Below are 21,787 nucleotides of genomic sequence, written 5' to 3'. Positions count from 1 at the left end.
GAGTGACGGGTTCCTCTTAGTTGGCAGAGAGACAGAGAGTTCTGCATCTTTCAGGCTGCTACTCCCCGTAAAGGCCCGAAGATCCTCACTGCGTTCAGTCTCGACGACTATGCCACCGGAGTGGATGCGTCGAACCGACTTCACGCGGATCTTCTCCTTGTTGGGTTTCACCAAGGAGAGGACAGTACGCTTGGTCGCTTCGCTGTCCTGCTTCTTGCCCTTCGGCGGGAAGATCTTCACCACATGCTGTGGTGGCTTCACCGCGTCTTGGGAAACCTTTTTGCATTCGATCTTTAACTTGTCGGCGTAGTTCGATTGCACGCGCTTACCAGCTTGACTGGTCGGCATTGACCGCGGGGCAGTCAGCGACACAGTCTTTGCACTCACCGCAGTTCGAGCCTTCTCTGCTCTTGCCGCTACGAGCTGCCCTTCGAGGTAGCCACTCCGAAGAATGAGCTCCATCATCAGCTCGTTGAGTGCGTTCGCTTGTTCGATAATCTCCTTAGCCGTGATCTTTGCGAGTCGCGATTTCCCGCGCACGCAGATCTTCGTGACTTCGGAGACTTTTGGAAAGGCCTCTTCTCTTATGAGATCGAGGCTCCTTTCTTAGGGCCCAGAAGGCGCCTCCTTCGGCTTCTTTCCCTTCTTCTTTTTCTTCCCCTTACCTGGTGCTGGCTTGGGGTCGAGTTTGTCTTTTTCGGAGGGGACCGGTTCCTTATCCCCTCCTTCAATATGGTCATCTTCGGGCTCTGGGTTATCATCCCCGTCGAGCACCGTGCCATCTTTGTCAGAGACAAGGTTAGCACCTTGCCCCTGACCTTTTGGGCTCTTCCCGGACGATGAGGAAGTGCCTTTCTTTTTTGGCGTCTTGGTCGCCTTCTTTTTCGGTTTCGGTTCCGGTTTTGGCTTAGGTACATCCTCTTTCTTCCCATCAGCCTCGACCTCGACCTTCACCGGCAAAAGTGCATCGCACCTTATGAGTATTGCTTTACTTGTAGCGGCATTTTTCTTGCTGGGGCCGTGTCCCTCAGCGGCTGAAGGTTGGCAGTAATGATTCCTTCAGCCTTTCTCCACAATATACGCATTGCCGCTACGCTGGTTCGCTTAGATGAGCGCGTAACCAGTCTCGACCGGGCTTTGCCGGTCGTACTCCCTTTTATGTCATAGCCACCGCACCATAGCAGCTCTGTGAATGCAATACGGTCTGTTTGGACTGCCAGAGGCGCTCCTTTCGACCCGTGAGAAAGCCAAAAAGCTGTCCCCGCCAGTAGATAGGGACAGAGGGAATCTCGTTAATCCATTCATGCGCGTCACTAATTAGATGACGAGGCATTTGGCTATTTTTTTTTTTAAAGAGGGGAAATGCTTTAGGCACACCGGTAAGGATGATGGTTTACCGGTAGTGTGAGACTCAGTTGGAAGTGATACTCACTAAAACCCCTCTCTCATTGTACCTTGAGACTGCAGGTAGCACAGACTAAGCTGAAGGCCGGTCCAACACTCATGCTCCTCAGCGGCGCCTTACGGTAGTCCTGCGGTTAAAGGTGTTTAACGCGTGGAGTCCACCAATCAGCGCTCTTGTGGACATGATTTTAGCGTTCGATGATTTCAGCAGATCAAGCTGTGTAAGATGCTCAAACGACTTTCCGCTCCAGACACCCCGCGACGACAGTGCGAGGGAAGTGAATATTACCTCATTAGCAGCGTGTTTGATCTTAATATCACCCTCGAGGATCGAATACTTGTCTATTTTCGCCTAATGGGCCTGATCAAGATTGACCCGTTTACCAACAATCTGAGCGTCGACGACTATAGCTCTTTAGTCCCTCTTGATGATTACATCAGGTTTCAAGAGGCCATTTGGTGTTCTAAATGTAGGCTCTTTTTCAACGAGCACCGCAGCTCCCTGACGACGCAGCAGGAGCCCGAGACAAGCATCGTGGCGCTCGATACGCGCGTCGTGTGTTCGAAGACACTGCTGCAAAACATGTTGAAGGGTTTCAGTCATGCTGCAGACCGCACGGCAGTGTCGGACACGAACTTGACTTCTGGCCATTCGAGATCGCAAAGGAACGGCGTTTATTCTAACCTTATTCATATGAATAAAGTCATGTCCAGACACAAAGAGGTTTCCGTCCGTGATCCAAGCATGCTGCCGCTTCACATCACACGATTTCTCTAGGGGGCGACCATCGTTGGAAGTATGCAACAGTTTCGCAAAGCGATCTTTGCATTGGATCAACGAGCCGATGAACTGCCCGTGATCATTCAAGCGCAGACGGGCGCGCTTAATTTCTGCCTCCACAAACCGCTGCATCACCCCGGGCACTTCCTCATTCTCAAGGACTTTGAGGGCCCGTTAGCGATTGTAACGTTGGAGCGGAATTATCCAACCAAGTGAAGGTAATGAGAGTCCACCATTCCTAGCGTCAGCATGGAAATATGCGTTGGGCACGTCATGCGGCAGATCCAACCATTTTCGAGCAGCCTTCCGAATCGTGACATCCAGTCTATTTAATAAACTGATGTTGGTCGATCCCAGCACCAACAGATGGTAGAGAGCCGGCAGTACAACCGTACGTAGCGAGAATAACCGTTGTTGCGGTTTTAAAGGTGCCGTTGTCAAGATGTTGAGTTCCCGCTTGACTCGATCGAGGGGGTTACTCGATAATCGGCCCTCCGGAGTAAATGGAACACCCAAATATCTCCACTCATCTGTTCGCTTCAATGCTGGAAGTGATCGCCCGAGGCAGCTAAATGATTGGGTCGCATCTATAACCGACTTCTTCCGTTTCGGGACAGTTTTCAGCGATACTGTAAAACACTTGGACGCGTTCACATGCAAACCACACTTCTGCAGATAATCAGCAGAGATATCGAACAACTGCTGGAGACCATTAGATGACAGCGCGAATAAAACAAGATCGTCGGCATAGCCGACACCGCTCACAATGGAGTTGCCAACTCGGACTCCTATCTCCTTGGGGAGTTTGGAGAAGAGTCGGTCGATCACCAGATTAAAAATAATCGGCGATAGTGGGTCTCCTTGTTTTACACCAGACGTTGGGTGTATTGCATGGGATTCCCAGCCTTCGCACTGGAGCCGCGTAGTCGATCGTCTGTAGGCCTCCGCAATATACTCGACCATTAAGTTTGGAACCCCAAATGAACGGAGGGTGTCCAAAATAGTCTGATGCATAACTGAATCAAAGGCCTTAGCCACGTCCAGGGATGCCATAAACAGAGGTTGGTGGCTCTGCCTGGAGTATTTCAAGATGAAGTCCATCATAAAGATGTTCTCAGAACAGCCATCGATCGGTCTGAAGGCTTTCTGTCGTGGGTCTAACGGAATACGCCTAGACATACGGTTGGCCAGGACCTTATGAAAGGCCCTAGTGATAGTCGAGGAGACCGTGATGGGTCTGAAATCTCCCGGCTACGACGCTCCCTCCTTTTTAGGTATCAGGGTGGTCCTTGACTCCATCAGATGCTGTGGGAGTTTACCACATAGAATAAAGATGTTGAAGATTCTAGCCCAGATACCGACTGGGACGCTTCGGAACTCTACAGCAGAGAACCCATCAGGGCCCGGCGCAGTTCCCAAGGGAGGCAAAGCTGCTCTCACCTCATCCGGAGATGTTGGCGCCCAGAGTTCCTTTAGGACTTCTTTCCCAGACACAGCACCAGGTGTGCTAGTACCTCCAGAGGTCATGATCGTCTCCCAGAATAGGACCATGACTTCTTTTGGCGGTGTAGACGATGTTCGCTTGTCCCTGAGAAGTTCACGCAAACAAGACGTGCGATTACGCTTCCACGCTTTTTGGACCCTCGCATACTCAGCCCTACGAAGCTTTCGGCGCGACTGTGGTTCACCAACTGCTGGGACCCTGTGCTTTGTCGCTTTCCGTCGACTTCGGAATGTTTCACGGAGAAAGATGGAAATCTCCTAAAAAATGTGCGCAGTACTCCAGGTGCTCAACAACTTAATGATTTTATTCAGTCGGTCGCTGTTGGAGTTTCGATTGTCACAGGGCGGCAGCTTTAGCAGATATTCTACGACTAGGCTCCGGACTGTCTCTTGTGGAAGATCGTTCGGGACCTCGTCTCGTGGATGTTGATCGGAGGTGTTGTTAGTCAGAGCAGACGCGCTATTATCGGTAAGCGGAAGGGAAGCCACGGCCTCTAGCGAGCACATTTAAATTACAAGCTGCTCAACTACTGCCTTGTATTCTGCCTTCCGCCTCTGCCCTTTGATAGCCTCGAGGGTTCTATCAGGAATAACCTTCAAGAGTTCCTGATTCGTAAATTTAACACCTTGAAGAGTCAGCCGCGCTTCCTGCCTAGCAAGGATGGCCGTGTCTTCGGAGGACCATCGCGCCTTCACTCGTGTCGTGTCTTATCGAGCATCATACCAGTCCTTGTGACCCCGCTGCTGATAAACCCCGCGCCCGGTTTTGGTTGGAAACACTCGCCCGCAACCAGGAAATTCACACGCGTAGCCGCCATCCGAGGATCGCACAAGGCCGGACCCGCCATCAGTAACTGGTGCGGCGTCGCCAGTGGACGCGCCGCTTTGATGACCACCTAACATGGGTGCGTCATCCATCCGAGGCTTTTTATTATTACATTTCGGGCCAGTTGAGTACAAGCTAGAGGGGGAGGCAACCACAATAGCCGTTGATCGCAGAGGCAGCTCTTAGCTTCCCCCCTAAGGGGGTACTGGCGGCGGGACCCACGGGAAGGGGGCTGCTTGCTAAACAATGACTCCCGGTTAAGAGAGTCATAGTTACTCCCGCCGTTTACCCGCGCTATTTTGAATTTCTTCACGTTGACATTCAGAGCACTGGGCAGAAATCACATTGCGTCAACACCCGTGGGGGCCATCGCAATGCTTTGTTTTAATTAGATAGTCGGATTCCCCTAGTCCGTGCCAGTTCTGAGCTGAGCGTTGAATGGCGGCCGAAGAGGACGACCGTTCTAGACGGAGGCCTCGCAGCAAGGAAGATCCGCAGGAGGCCAAGGCACGGGACCGAGCTCGGATTCCCATCAATGTGTTCACCTCGCCCAGGCCCGGCACGTCAGCCAGACCCGCTTCTCGACCAAGCCCGACACGGCCCGCTCCTCAGAGCCAATCCTTATTCCGAAGTTACGGATCCAATTTGCCGACTTCCCTTACCTACATTAATCTATCGACTAGAGGCTCTTTACCTTGGAGACCTGCTGCGGATATGAGTACGAACCGGCGCGACACCTCCACGTGGCCCTCTCCTGGATTTTTAATCGGTGCTCTTCGCGTTCCAAATCCTATCTCCCTGCTAGAGGTTTCCAGGGAACTCGAACGCTTATACAGAAAAGAAAACTCTCCCCGGATCTCCCGACGGCGTCTCCAGGTCATTTTGGGTTACCCCGACGAACACTCTTACGAGGGCCCGAATGGTATGCGGTTCCGCTGCCGGGTTCCGGAATAGAAACCGGATTCCCTTTCGCCCGATGGGTGTGTGTTTTGTGTTTGTACATTTGCTCTTAGGACACCTCATCTACATAGGATTTCTCTTAGGGCTTAGGATCGACTGACTCGTGTGCAACGGCTGTTCACACGAAACCCTTCTCCACGTCAGTCCTCCAGGGCCTCGCTGGAGTATTTGCTACTACCACCAAGATCTGCACCGACGGCGGCTCCAGGCAGGCTCACGCCCAGACCCTTCTGCGCACACCGCCGCGACCCTCCTACTCGTCAGAGCTTCATGGAGGACGTTTACGCAACAGCGCAAACGTCCAACCCCACTTGCCGCTGACAGCGGAGTATAGGCGCGACGCTTCAGCGCCATCCATTTTCAGGGCTAGTTGCTTCGGCAGGTGAGTTGTTACACACTACTTAGCGGATTCCGACTTCCATGGCCACCGTCCTGCTGTCTTAAGCAACCAACGCCTTTCATGGTATCCCATAAGCGTCGACTTAGGCGCCTTAACTCTGCGTTTGGTTCATCCCACAGCGCCAGTTCTGCTTACCAAAATTGGCCCACTTGGCACTCTGATCCAAATAATATCTCGTGGCTTCATTGATCCAAGCAAGCCAGAGATCTCACCCATTTAAAGTTTGAGAATAGATTGAGGTCGTTTCGGCCCCAAGGCCTCTAATCATTCGCTTTACCAGATGAGACTCGCACACGTTCACCAAAGAGAACGAGCGAGTGCCAGCTATCCTGAGGGAAACTTCGGAGGGAACCAGCTACTAGATGGTTCGATTAGTCTTTCGCTCCTATACCCAGTTCCGACGATCGATTTTCACGTCAGAATCGCTACGGACCTCCATCAGGGTTTCCCCTGACTTCGTCCTGACCAGGCATAGTTCACCATCTTTCGGGTCCCAACGTGTACGCTCTGGGTGCGCCTCTCCTCGCAAAGAGAACGAGACGCCCCGGGAGTGCGAGGCTGCATCGTAACGCGGCCCATCCTCCTGTGACTCCAATTAACAGCCCTGCCGGTTCACCCGACACCAGGCGATATCAGACCTAGACGTAAACCGTCCGGCTTATCGCTCTCAGGAAACACCGACCGTCGGTTGTCGAATTTCAATAACCACTTGTATAAATAGGACCACTCGACCTGGCAACAGTCAGTAATTTTTCTCGTCTCCAACCTGCGACATATCATGCTACTATTGTAAAAACTGTGTAATAAAGGTATCTTCTGGTACGCCAGAAGAACTCGCATTTTTTTTATATTATTCCATTAAAATTTACGTGACATTTTGGCGATCCTGCCAGGATCCACTAGAGTCAATGTAAACGAAATCACGCGTTTCGGCCCACGGGAACACTCGACCCAGAGGATCAGCGGACCACACCACGAGCTGCATACGTGCACTTTTGGAACCACGCAAAACGAAGAAAAGACCAGAAGTAAGTAACTCTGGATCCCTTTATAACGTACAGAACTAGGAGAGATAGCTTCTCTAGCAACAGTTCGAGAGACAGTGTAGATTCAGTTAGAATCATGAGTAAACCACAACCGAGCACCTCTGACGCTCAAGTGAAAGAATTATTGGAGACAATTAGAAAACAGAATGAGACTATTACTCGCCAACAAGATATGTACAGCCAAAGAATTTCCATGCTAGAAGCCGCTTTACAATCGGTAGACAAAGAGAATAAGAAACGCGTTAAAGAAATTGAGATATTAGGCAGAAATCTAACGGGCTTGAGCATGACTGAAGATGACGATGCGGATTATACTTCCGTCATGACCGAAGACGATTCCGTGATTAGATCTAAAATCAAAACCACTACACCACCTGCCCCAACGCGAGAAAATGCACCTGGCGAAACGAGCTCGCAGAGCTCTAACCTGAGAGCCAAGGATGCTATACGTTACATCCCGACGCTCAACGGAGATGATGATGTAGGAGTTGAAGATTTTATTAAAGAAGTCAAATCACTTCGAAGCATGTGTATGGAACAGATGCTATTGTTGAAAGCAATTAAAGTAGAAAAGATAGTAGGCAAAGCAGCACAAAGCATTCGTAACATGAATATTGAAACGTATGCCGAGCTTTACGAAGCACTGCGTACTAATGTAGCCACACAGGCTTCTGCAGGCGAATTTAGCGAACAACTTCGGGAAATAAAGCACGGAGCTACCGAAACCGTGCAGAATTTCAACATTCGATTCCGTAAAACTTTGAATAAACTAACGTACGCCATTACTAACGAGTATCCACAACCCATAACTAGAAGAGTAATGATGGAGGCAACCATGAAGAGAGTTACGAAAATCTACATAAACGGGCTGAAGAGAGAAATCGGACACATGATATTCACCAGCAAACCCACGACTTTGATCGAACCTGAAAAGGAAGCTGCTGATGTGGAGAGATACCTCCGAGAAGAACGCCACGACTCATTCCGTCGCCAACGCCCAGCGATGGTCAGACCACCCGTTATTCCAGACAAGAGATACCAGAGCTACGTACCGCCGCGCACGCCGCAGATTCAGCCGACCGCTGTTACCAGACCCAGCCCGTTCAACCAGATGGACAGAAGACCGCTGATCGACCGACAACAGGTTAAATGCTTCAAATGTGGAAAAATCAGCCACACCGCCAACCAGTGCTCAAATTTTCAAGTGCGAGCCCCACAGGAACGCGGACCACCGCGAGTGAACAACACTGTGGTATCAACCGAGGAAGAAACGAACTATTACGAATCAACACCGTCACCGGGCAACTACCAACAATCCTATTACGACCCCCCCCCTCCCCCCATCCGGACAACAATGGAGATTTCTCGTCGATTCAGGAGCAGGAGTCAACCTTGTCAGACGAAGACCTGCAGGAATGAAGATCTATACCGACCACGAAACCAAACAGTTTGCTATGGGACATTCTAAATTCCGAACGAACGAATTCACTAATTTTAGAATAGCCGGTCAATTTATAAAATTTTATATCGTAGAAGAAACTTTTCCTATCATTGAAGACGGCATATTCGGGCTACCAGCCATGAAACAACTTAACTTCAGCATCACTAACGATCATTTGAAATTAAACGACACGATATTAACATTTCAGAATCAAACTATCAAACCAGGCGAGAGAATCCACGAACTTGTGCACCTCGAGGGAAAACCTACCACGGTATGCTTTATCAATTGTGGTGAGTCAGAAAAACAAATTACTAACAATATTGAAAATTCTAACACCTATGATCAAATATCCACCTTTAAAGAAATAATTAGACTTTCACATATAGAAAACAGTTTGAAACAACCTATAGAAAAATTGCTTCTCTTTTATATCGATGTTTTCAATTTAGAAAAAGAATTCCTACCTTGCACCAACCTCACTAAACACACGATAACACTAAAAGAAAACAAGGTCATTAACACAAAATCGTACAAACCACCTGAATGCCACAAAACAGTTATTAGCAAACAAATGGACGAGATGTTAGAAAAAGGAATAATTGAACCCAGCGATTCCCCTTACAATTCACCAGTCTGGGTGGTACCGAAAAAATCAGACGCATCTGGCAAACAAAAGTGGAGGATAGTTATTGACTTTAGAAAACTGAACGAATTGACTGACCAGGACGCATACCCCTTACCCGACATAGACGACATTTTATCACAACTCGGAAACGCGAAATTCTTCACAGCTTTAGACTTATCCTCGGGTTTCCATCAGATCCCGATGGAAGAGAAATCCAAAAAATACACCGCCTTTTCTACTCCCCAAGGACACTATCACTATAATAGAATGCCATTTGGACTGAAGAACGCCCCAGCAACTTTCCAGAGAATGATGGATACCGCCCTACGTGGACTTATAAACAAACATTGCTTCGTGTATCTAGACGATATTGTAATATTCGGACAATCCATCGAAGAACATAACAGAAATTTAGCAATCGTGTTACAAAGATTAAGAGAATTAGGATTGAAACTGCAACCGGACAAATGTGAATTTCTAAAGCCAGAACTAGAGTACTTAGGCCACACAGTAACCTCTGAAGGAATAAAGCCCAACCCAAAGAAACTAGAAGCCGTTCAAAATTTCAAAATCCCTAAAACACCGACCGACGTAAAATCATTCTTAGGACTCGCGGGATATTATCGAAAATTTATACGAAACTTTAGCAAAATCGCGAAACCATTGACCGAACTGACGAAAAAGACCGTACCGTTTCACTGGAACGAACAGACGCAGACCAGCTTTGACACACTAAAAAAGAAATTATGTACTGCACCAGTTCTCAAATTCCCTGACTTTGAAAAACAATTCACTCTAACGACTTTAGGAATACGAGCCATCCTTTCGCAAGACGGACACCCCTGTTGCTATATTTCACGAACTCTCAATCCGCCCGAACGAAATTACTCGACTACCGAAAAGGAGCTGTTAGCAATTGTATGGGCAACTAAAAGACTTCGACAATACCTGCTAGGAAGAAAATTCATTATTAGAACCGATCACCAAGCCTTGACATGGTTACAAAATTGCAAAGACCCCTCATCTCGACTGATCAGATGGAGACTACGACTAGAGGAATACGAATACGAAATACGGTACACTAAAGGAAAAGACAATACCGCTGCCGACTGTTTATCCCGAATTCACGCGATTACAGCACAAGACGAACCCACAGACTTACTGTCCAGATACCAAACCTGGGAAACCTCAGACGAACTTCCGAAACCACTAAAGATCGTACCCAATAAAAAGAACTTCTTCCAACTAACTTCAGACCAATTAGGCGCGTACAAAGGTAAAGAAAAATGGCTAAACATATTGAATAAAATCATCAGGAACACGAATCGAATTGGTATAGGAGACAATGATATTTCAATTCAGGATAGAAATACGATCAAGAGAATGCTCATGTTCTTTAACGACACGGACAAAGAGATAGAATTTGCATGGGAACCAGTAAAAGAATTGACCGACGACGAAATTAAACAAATTATCAAAGAAAATCACGAATTAATCGGACACCCCGGAATACAGAAAACCTATGACAGAATCAAAATTAACTACAAAATACCGAACTTGTTTAAACTAATTCAGGAATACATTGAGACATGCGACACTTGCCAACGAGCTAAACTCACGCGAATTCGCCCAATAGAAGAACCATGCATAACCGACACCCCGATAGACTCGAACGAAAAAATAGCTATGGATTTGTTAGGACCGTTACAAAAAACGAAGAACGGTAATCAGTACATACTCTCAATTCATGACGAACTGACTAAATATCTTATACTAGTACCCCTCAAGACGCAACGAACCGAATCCATATGGGACGCCCTACTGAACCACTACATTTATGTATTCTCCGCACCCAAGAAAATACTAACAGACAGAGGACAGAATTTCATTTCCGAACTAATGCAAAGATACGAGGAAGCTTTTAACATAAAACATATCAAAACTACCGCATTCCACCCACAAAGCAACGGATCCCTAGAAAGAACGCACGCAGTTGTCACTGACATGTTAAAATCAATACAACAAACGTCCACCGACGAATGGGACGAACAATTGAAATTTATTTGCTTAGCGTATAACACAATGACACACGACGCCACAGGCTACACACCTTTTGAACTAACGTTTGGACACAAAGCTAACCTACCTTCAACCATTTCCAAAAATCCTCAGCGAAGTTACGAAGACGAAGTATCCTTTCGAAAAAAAGAATGGGACTCACGATTGAAAAGAGCCCGAGACACCCTGCTAAAGAGTAAACAAAGATATCAAAGAGACCAGCGACGTAAAATTATTAAACCGCAATCAATTTTCAAAGAAGGAGATCAAGTTTTGATACACAATGATCATAAGGAACACAAATTAGACATAGAATGGTTAGGACCATTCACGATTGATAAAGTATGCACACCGTATTATGTCATTAACGATAAGAAAGTACACGGTAACAGACTAAAATCTTATTTTCCAGGACGACAATCCTCTTCGCGGGATTAACTTGCGCACACGTCACTATAACACCATTAGATACCCAGAATAACATATTTTTAGAAAAGATAAATAAGGGTTATTTATACAGTAGTACCGCCAATGTGATAATAGGTCTAGACACGAGCGAGATGTTTAAGCAAATCGAAAACATAGCACAATATAAGAACGAAATCAGTAAATCAGCTACTAACTTCGACTATACCGAAGCATTAGATACTTTAGACATACGTATTAATAATATTAGACAATTAGCCAGTCATGTAAGAACCCTCATACACCAGAGAACGAAGCGAGGATTATTGAACTTTGTCGGATCAATCTCTAAAAGCTTATTCGGAACACTAGACACAGACGATTTGGATTTGATAAATAAAAACATTGACACCTTATTTGACGACAACAAACAGATTAAAATCATACTAGCTAACCAGACTTCGCTTATAAAGAAAATGCTTAACACAAAGAGTTTAGAGAATTTAGAACGTTCATATAACCAATTAACGCAGCAATTGAATACAGAAAGCATATTTACTAAACTCATAATGAAAATCGATAATGCCATACAGGATACGCACTTCCAACTTGACGAAATATTAAACGCGATCATTTTAGGTAAACAAGGTATCATTAGCCCACAGATTATAGAACCCGAAAAGTTTGTAAGCAACTACGCGAAGATCATAGGACATCACATTTATAACATTGCCATTGCGCCCAAAATCGAACACTTTCAGTTCATACTCGACATCAGTGATTTAACCGTTTTCACGTATAATGACAAATTATTTTTCAAGATTTCGATACCTCTAGTGCTCGAACAAGAGTGGGATATAATGCGCGTATACCCCATCCCGCATAAAAGAAACAATATATTTATGGCACCCGTGATAGAAAATCCAGTATTTCTAACTTCAAACCTCCTTTACATAAACACTGATCTCGACTATATCACCAAACATTGTAAACGAAAGATAGTCATGATTTGTAAACAAACACAGCCGATCCACAACAGTAATTCCGACAACGACTGTCACAGCGAAATTATTAATTACAAGAAGAACATCAACAATTGCGAGATATCCATTTATAAGATCGACTACATCAGTTTCATACCGCTGCACGCCGAAAATCAATTCTTAGCGATACCCGCTAAACCAGTAGAAATTGACGCGATATGTTCCACAAAACATAATATTCAGACCATTGACAGACCATCTATAATTAGCTCTAACGATTCATGCGATTTATTGTTTAATAACGAGTACATGCGAATAGGCGAAAGCAAAACCGAACTAGCTTACGATATGAAAATGAAAACCATAGAACTTAATAACAATAATAGTTACATTCACATTTTGGAGAAGATCAAAAACACGCCGAAAATTATAAGCAACATTGCCTCGTACCGAACTTCCGCGGATCAACTCGATAGCGAAATATCAAAGCTAAATTTCGAACATAGAATAAAGACTTTGCGATCGTATGGTATGAGTACTTTACAAATAATAGGATATGTATCGGTAGGATTGATAGGTTTGTACATGCTCAACAAGTTAGGATTACTCGACTGCCTGAAGAACTGCGTCCCCAGAAAACTCTGTTTCCACCTGCTCTGCTGTAAGATCAAGAAAGGGCCACAAATCCACAACGACTTCCAACCAACGCAACCGAGTGCGCCAATCAACCTGTACACCACTGTAAGCCGCCCTTTGGCAATCGAAGACAATGAGGGAGGAAGAGTCTTGATACAGCCCCAGCGGGTCCGCTTCAAGAAGAGCATCCTCAAAAAGAACTTAAGGGACTAAGTTCAATCTAAGAAGGGGGGAATGTGACTCCAATTAACAGCCCTGCCGGTTCACCCGACACCAGGCGATATCAGACCTAGACGTAAACCGTCCGGCTTATCGCTCCCAGGAAACACCGATCGTCGGTTGTCGAATTTCAATAACCACTTGTATAAATAGGACCACTCGACCTGGCGACAGTCAGTAATTTTTCTCGTCTCCAACCTGCGACATATCGTGCTACTATTGTAAAAACTGTGTAATAAAGGTATCTTCTGGTACGCCAGAAGAACTCGCATTTTTTTATATTATTCCATTAAAATTTACGTGACACTCCCTTGGTCGACGCAAAGGTACGACCTTCACTTTCATTGCGCCTTTAGGTTTACATGTCCCAATGACTCGCGCACATGTTAGACTCCTTGGTCCGTGTTTCAAGACGGGTCCTGAGAGTACCCAAAGCAGTAGCGTCGCTGACCGGTAATTCGAAGCGTGGCCAGTCCGAGGACACCGCCTGCTAACAGCTGGTTAGGCCCGAAGCCGGCACCAGGTCCGTACCTTCGGGTAAAACTAACCGAGCTTGCGGCGGGCCTGACGCACACACATTCAAGAATGGATTGGTTGCGGCCCGATACCGTCAGAGTAGCGTCACGCAGCCGGCCAGGCGATCGAGCGTCTGTCGTGTGCGCACGTAGCGACACGACAGGCAACAACTCGGGCCGTAGACCGACACGCAACGGGTCGCGACGTTCTACTAAGGGAGAAGTGCACGACTACGCGACCGGAACATTTGCTGAAGATGGTGTACCCTCGCACTGGAAACCACGAAGGCCCATACGGGGTATCTGCGCACCAACGGAAGCCAGCCTCGTCGACGATGAATCTCCCCATTCGATCTTTTGGGTTTCTCAGGTTTACCTCTGAACGGTTTCACGTACTCTTGAACTCTCTCTCCAAAGTTCTTTTCAACTTTCCCTCACGGTACTTGTTCGCTATCGGTCTCGTGGTCATATTTAGCCTTAGATGGAGTTTACCACCCACTTAGGGCTGCACTCTCAAGTAACCCGACTCTAAGGAGAGGTCCTCCCGAAACGCGTACCGGTCGCTACGGGCCTGGCACCCTCTACGGGGAAATGGCCCCATTCAAGATGGACTTGGATGCGGTTCGATGTCACGGGATAAATGGACCCTCCTAAACACTACATTTCCCAACGGCGGAACCGCGGGATTCAGTGCTGGGCTCATTCCTGTTCGCTCGCCGCTACTAAGGAAATCCTTGTTAGTTTCTTTTCCTCCGCTTAGTAATATGCTTAAATTCAGCGGGTAATCTCGCCTACTCTGAGGTCGTCAAACGTGAAAAAAAATGTTTCGTATATTTCACCGAAAGCATTAAAAGTACGCGAGAACGTACAGAGGAGCACAAAAAAAAATAAAACAAAACCATATGTCTTATGCGCCACACCAAAGTGTCTTTTCTCTATATAATATATATATATATGTCGGGGCGTGATGGCAGCGATGCACCCCGTCGGCAACAACGCGTAACGCGTATAGGATTTAGTTTAATCGTAAAATAACGATTTACCGTACCCTGACAATTGCCCTGCGAAGGGGCAATAAAACAGTCCCTGCGTACCTGCGCTACCCCTCTTCGCGCGCGGGGCAAAGGGAGATGCGAGACAGGGTGCCTGGAATGATGGGCTGGGACCCTGTTGAACGTGACCACGGGCGGCAGAATAGTTTGGGCAACGGTAGGCCGAACACCAGCTTTGAGAAAAGTCATTTTTCGTGGGTAGAAAACGTAAAGACGTACGCGAACATTCTGTGAGGCCCGTGTGCTCGTTGACGTGTCTCTCGTTGCACCACGAGATCGGGCATAGCGTGTACGCAGAGTCCATACGACAATCGCGTAAGCGCAAAAGGGTCGAATCGATGGAGAACGACGCTGGACAATCTCCGGCGGGTCCGAGGACGGAAGAGTCCGCCCAGCCTCCGACATATATATAGAGAGAGAGAGATTTCTTCATTTTGTTCGTCGATCGGAAACTCTCGCTAGACGATCGGCCGGTTAACTTTAACGTCCGTCGAAAAGAACTTCCGGGGACTCAACGACCGACAGATCGCGCGGTCTCGCGATCGACAATGAAGAAAAAAAGACATGGGGCGACCGACAAAGGTTTGTTTTCACCTTCACCTTCTCGTGCTCTGCGTGACAACACGTTGTGGTGACAACGATGTTCGAAAGCCACTCCATAGAGGAGTATATATATATATATTTTCAACACCCGGTGGGGTTTCTCCACTACACTAGACACACGGGGGTACAGAAACGCTGCACGACGCGATATCATCGATCAAACCAAAGAGACACGAGATCTCGGTCGTCATTCAATTCAACGAACGTGGCGATGGAATCCGCAACGGATTAGCGAGGACACGCGACGACGGGGAAATTATTCGACGCGATACAAGTACGCGTGCGCATCCCGCACAATGCCAAATGTTGCTATGTCCATCAGTCATCAAAGCGTTCGTAGAACGAGAGACCACTGTCTCGCGAACTCTAAGAATATGTTTGTCGAAGTCGCTGGCAACGACGACCGTCCGCCGCAATTATGTGTAGAGAGACACATCCACGCACAGACGTATTTTATTTTATATATCTCCCTGGGGCTTACGTTGCACACCACAGTTGCGCACACAGATTTTACACGGGTGTCCGGTACCTCTTTCTTTATTTGTGTCCATTCACTGTAGTCTCTTGAGACTCTGATACCTTTCGTATGCCCATCATTTCAGACGATGTCGGGAGCGCGTAAAATGTTCGAGAGTGAAACCCTTCTTCCGCAATGCGAATCGTTCCAGAGAGAGGAGAGAGAGATTTCGATCGTCGGAGCGGTGTTCACGGGCGGTCGTATTGAAAATACGAGTCACGACGCCGCAAAACACTCACGCAAGTCCGAATGTGATACCCATTCCAATTTCCTTCTTCTCACGAAACTGTTAGACGCAATGTAAAATTTGCAATTTTCACAGAACCGCGTCAAACGCCGACGAAACGTCCATCGTTCGCTCGTACGTAGCATCTTTGCAACCCGACTCAGAAACGCTCTTTGCGCCCTGCACAATTCGACATGGAGAGGCAAGCGACGGCGGGGACTTACAAGAGCAACGCAAGCAGTATTTTGTTACGTAAACGACCCTCAGCCAGGCGTGGTCCAGGAATTGTATCCGTGGACCGCAATGTGCGTTCGAAATGTCGATGTTCATGTGTCCTGCAGTTCACACGTTGACGCGCAATTAGCTGCGTTCTTCATCGACCCACGAGCTAAGTGATCCACCGTTCAGGGTAATCGTATAATTTGATTTATAATCAATACATAATTATGTCTCTTGTTCTGCGGTTCATAAGAACGCCGATACCTTAAAGCTCCAACCAGCGCGCGAAGGAGATTCAGGCGTCGTTTTTAAAGACGACACACGATCGTTCGTATAAACGGAAACCGTCGCGAGTACGCGATGCAATGCGCACACGTATCCGACGGCCGGGCGGAAAATGCATTGAAAAACCTTTAAAGTGGAAAACACAGGAGGAGAATTCACAAAACGACGGGGATCATAGACAACCCGATACTGGATCCCGACACTTCTCCTCCTCCTCTCTTATTGGAGAATGAACTCGATAACTAGCGGACTTCACAGCCGGCTCTGGCCGTGCGCGATCGTTCGTCCCAAGCTCTTGTGCACTGTATTACCGCCACACAGAGAGCAGAGTGTCAGAATCGCACACAGCTTTAAAAGCGAGCTTCACAGCCGGTCCTTCTCTCATCCTATTCCTCGACGTTCGTGACAGAACACAACGCGTTCACCGCAAGTTTTCCACAGGCTACCCTGTTGTTGTCCTCTCTTTCTCTAGAGGAGAGACAACACCACCGTTTCCAATGGACGTATCTCGGACACCACAGGCGAAGACCGAGGAAGCGCGATATGTGGATTCGAATCGACGCTTACATCCCTGTTCTTGCGACCGTAATTGTCCATATAATTGTCGAGAGCCTACACACAGGCAGACCAATGGCGTATATTATAATATACACGTCTCTTTGACACGAGGTATTTTTATCAAAGAGAACACGATCCATCAGGTGGCGGGTGAAAAACATCGATTCGTAACGACGGGTATTTCTATATTCGTGGTTAAGCTATAACATTCAGCGTCCGACGGGAAACCGCACATTGAAACCGGATATTGATCGTTCGAGTTTGCAATGTGAACGTCGGTGACGATTCCCGAAGACCCGAAGTACAGCTCTGCGCACTCACTCCCCAATACAAGTAAAAGATGCGATGCTCCACCTTCACGCAAGCACCGTCTGTTTCCTCGTGTGTCATTCTCATTGAGATCTTTCGTCCCATTGTCGAAAGAGTGCATATATTATATATTGCCGTGTTTGTGCACAAATGGTCTGGCGGGCTCTCTGCGCCTTAATTTTGGCCAACAACGTGGCGCGAACGGACGGGAGAATCGTACGCTTTGAGTAACTATGTACTCCATGCGTAACTATGACCTCCACACGTAAGCCGTTGCATGGGGAGTAGTTCGTCGCTATACACATCCCCTACTCCCCTTTTTGTTTATTTTCTCATCATACGATGATTACACAGGAGAGTGAATTCCTTTCATTATAACCTTGTACTCTCCTTTTGGTCTTTTCTGTGTGCTTTGAAAGAATTTTTGTATGTATATATATATATATATATATATATATATATATATATATATATATATATATATATATATATTCATGGATCTGGCAGATGTTTGATTTGTAATGATCCTTCCGCAGGTTCACCTACGGAAACCTTGTTACGACTTTTACTTCCTCTAAATGATCAAGTTTGGTCATCTTCCCGGCAACATCGGCAAAGCCGAAACATTGCCGCGTACTAGTCCGAAGACCTCACTAAATCATTCAATCGGTAGTAGCGACGGGCGGTGTGTACAAAAGGCAGGGACGTAATCAACGCGAGCTTATGACTCGCGCTTACTGGGAATTCCTCGTTCATGGGGAATAATTGCAAGCCCCAATCCCTAGCACGAAGGTTCAACGGGTTACCCGGGCCTTTCGGCCAAGGAAAACATGCTGATTCCTTCAGTGTAGCGCGCGTGCGGCCCAGAACATCTAAGAGCATCACAGACCTGTTATTGCTCAATCTCGTGCGGCTAGAAGCCGCCTGTCCCTCTAAGAAGATTTGATTGTACGTTGGTAGTAAAAACCCACCGACAGAAACCGGGGGCCTTCGAGATACCATAGTTACGTCTATTTAGCAGGCTAGAGTTTCGTTCGTTATCGGAATTAACCAGACAAATCGCTCCACCAACTAAGAACGGCCATGCACCACCACCCACCGAATCAAGAAAGAGCTATCAATCTGTCAATCCTTCCGATGTCCGGGCCTGGTGAGGTTTCCCGTGTTGAGTCAAATTAAGCCGCAGGCTCCACTCCTGGTGGTGCCCTTCCGTCAATTCCTTTAAGTTTCAGCTTTGCAACCATACTTCCCCCGGAATCCAAAAGCTTTAGTTTCCCGGAAGCTGCCCGCCGAGTCATCGTAGGAACTTCGGCGGATCGCTAGCTGGCATCGTTTATGGTTAGAACTAGGGCGGTATCTGATCGCCTTCGAACCTCTAACTTTCGTTCTTGATTAATGAAAACATTTTTGGCAAATGCTTTCGCTTCTGTCCGTCTTGCGACGATCCAAGAATTTCACCTCTAACGTCGCAATACGAATGCCCCCATCTGTCCCTATTAATCATTACCTCGGGGTTCCGAAAACCAACAAAATAGAACCGAGGTCCTATTCCATTATTCCATGCACACAGTATTCAGGCGAAGATAGCCTGCTTTGAGCACTCTAATTTGTTCAAAGTAAACGTACCGGCCCACCTCGACACTCAGTGAAGAGCACCGCGATGGGATATTAGTTGGACCGCCCCGTGAAGAGCAAGCCCACCGGTAGGACGTACCACATAATGCCAGTTAAACACCGCGAGCGGTGAACCGACACTGTGACACACAGATTCAACTACGAGCTTTTTAACCGCAACAACTTTAATATACGCTATTGGAGCTGGAATTACCGCGGCTGCTGGCACCAGACTTGCCCTCCAATGGATCCTCGTTAAAGGATTTAAAGTGTACTCATTCCGATTACGGGGCCTCGGATGAGTCCCGTATCGTTATTTTTCGTCACTACCTCCCCGTGCCGGGAGTGGGTAATTTGCGCGCCTGCTGCCTTCCTTGGATGTGGTAGCCGTTTCTCAGGCTCCCTCTCCGGAATCGAACCCTGATTCCCCGTTACCCGTTACAACCATGGTAAGCGCAGAATCTACCATCGACAGTTGATAAGGCAGACATTTGAAAGATGCGTCGCCGGTGCTAGTAGACCATGCGATCAGCACAAAGTTATTCAGAGTCACCAAAGCAAACGATGCACGAACGTAGACGCCCGACACCGATTGGTTTTGATCTAATAAAAGCGTTCCTACCATCTCTGGTCGGAACTCTGTTTTACATGTATTAGCTCTAGAATTACCACAGTTATCCAAGTAAATGTGGGTACGATCTAAGAAACTGTAACGGTTGCGTTTTCCTACGCGAGCGTCTAACCGCGAAAGGAAGGTTCGTTCTGTCCTCTCCTGGATTTGCTCAGCGGCCAGGGTCGGCGGAGAGGACAGCAGGTGAAATAACGGAGGCTGTTTACGAAAAAAATAAGCTTTATTGCCGGCGGCGGTTCGCCCCGGGTCGAGACGGTGAGTCCCGCCTGGCGGGTTCCGGTGAGACGGCTGGCTGCAATCAGCGCGAGGAGGCGACACGTTATTATAATTGTACCTTAAATCTAATATACGCGAAAGTAACGGCGGAACGCGGAGCGATCAAGACTCGCTTTTACGACGGAAATGCGGAGCGATCGGGACTCGCTATTCTACGGCGGAAACGCGGAGCGATCAGGACTCGCTACTTTACGGCGGAAACGCGGAGCGATCGGGATTCGCTGTTACGGCGGAAATACGGAGCGATCAGGATTCGCTGTTACGGCGGAAATACGGAGCGATCAGGACTCGCTGTTACGGCGGAACGCGGAGCGATCAGGACTCGCTCTCACGACGGGAATACGGAGCGATGGGGACTCGCTGTTACGGCGGTATACGGAGCGGTATCGTGATACGGTGTTTCTCCGATTCGGTGGATTCCGGGGATTCCGGATCTACGGTTGGTCGGTGGGAACCACCGCGGCTCGGCGAGATACTAGTGAACTGGTGTTTCCTCGTTGAGGGCCGAGCGCACGATGGCCGCGAATCCACTCCGACTCCGGACCGACGGGACGCCCCACCCGTCGCCCCTAGGGGTCGCTCGCACCCGGACGTTCCCAGAGAACGAGCTCCCGTCACCAGCGTCGTCACTCGTACAGGACGAGCTCCGAACGCGGCTGCGATCCGACGAGGACTGTCACGAATGTGACGCGACGCCTGGTCGCGGGCCGGTGAGCGAATTTCGCAGGATCGACGGAAAGGAATCGGGTAGTGGGCAGAGAGCCGGAGCGCGCGACGAGCAGTAGTGCCCAGAGACACTGCTCCCGTCCGTCTGCTCGCTCGAGACTTCCTCGCGGTACTGGTTTCGCACGCACACGGAAGAAGCCGTAGTACGCGTTCCACCTGGCACCAGCGTGCTCGCACACACACACGGAAGAAGCCGTAGTATGCGTGTTCACACGCGGCTGCGAGTGGTCAGGAGCTCGGGATGGTTCCCGGTGAGCAGCTCTCAGCCAACTCCGAGTTAGTCGCGGTTTGCTCCGATATTTATTGGGAAAGGGCGGACTACGAAGAGCGCGCCGCCTCGTGAAATGTTCGCGAAGCGGCGGCATGCTCTGATTGGTTCGCGCTCGGAACTGTTGCGGATTGGCTCGCACTTGGGTCCGTTGTGCGAGCTCGCGACGGAATGCGAATTTCGCCGTTTCGTTGCAAAACCATAACTGATTTAATGAGCCATTCGCGGTTTCACCTTAATGCGGCATGTACTGAGACATGCATGGCTTAATCTTTGAGACAAGCATATGACTACTGGCAGGATCAACCAGGGAGCTTCGACAATTTTTCGAATGTCTTCGCCGCCAGCTGTCTTCGAGACAGGTCGACGACACTTTTTCTTCCAATCATATATATATTTTATACTCGTGCAAATTCTCAGAGAACCTTTTGCACGAGATACATATATTTTCTTCTCTATAAATATTCAACCTCGAACAAATTCCTTTTCAAATATACCTCCTCCTCTGCGTTCTCGGTTTCTCAATTTTATACGTATATCTTGAACAAGACTTCTTATCAATATCTTATCTTGTTCAGATATTTTACTTGTTTCAACTTTCTTATAAATACCTTACTGAAACAAGTTTCATACATTCGTTTCATATAATAACATGGTTTGCCTAATCGTGGAGGCGCGTATAGCTCACGCTGAACATC

At 47.8% G+C, this 21,787-nt stretch overlaps 1 long non-coding RNA gene and 1 other non-coding gene across 2 annotated transcripts in view; one reads left to right on the top strand and one right to left on the bottom strand.

Moving 5' to 3' along the window:
- LOC143363266 (uncharacterized) overlaps window positions 1-21,787 on the top strand; it is a 93,567-nt gene that overhangs the window by 5,966 nt on the left and 65,814 nt on the right. The window lies entirely within an intron of this gene.
- Window positions 16,461-16,615, bottom strand: LOC143363298 (5.8S ribosomal RNA). Its single transcript, XR_013083785.1, has one exon. It is a non-coding gene; the product is annotated as a 5.8S ribosomal RNA (ribosomal RNA).

Source organism: Halictus rubicundus, unplaced genomic scaffold (assembly GCF_050948215.1).
Source record: "Halictus rubicundus isolate RS-2024b unplaced genomic scaffold, iyHalRubi1_principal scaffold0029, whole genome shotgun sequence".
NCBI classification, from domain to species: domain Eukaryota; kingdom Metazoa; phylum Arthropoda; class Insecta; order Hymenoptera; family Halictidae; genus Halictus; species Halictus rubicundus.
The sequence above is the reverse complement of the archived record's forward strand: the minus strand, read 5'-3'. Positions and strand labels throughout refer to the sequence as shown.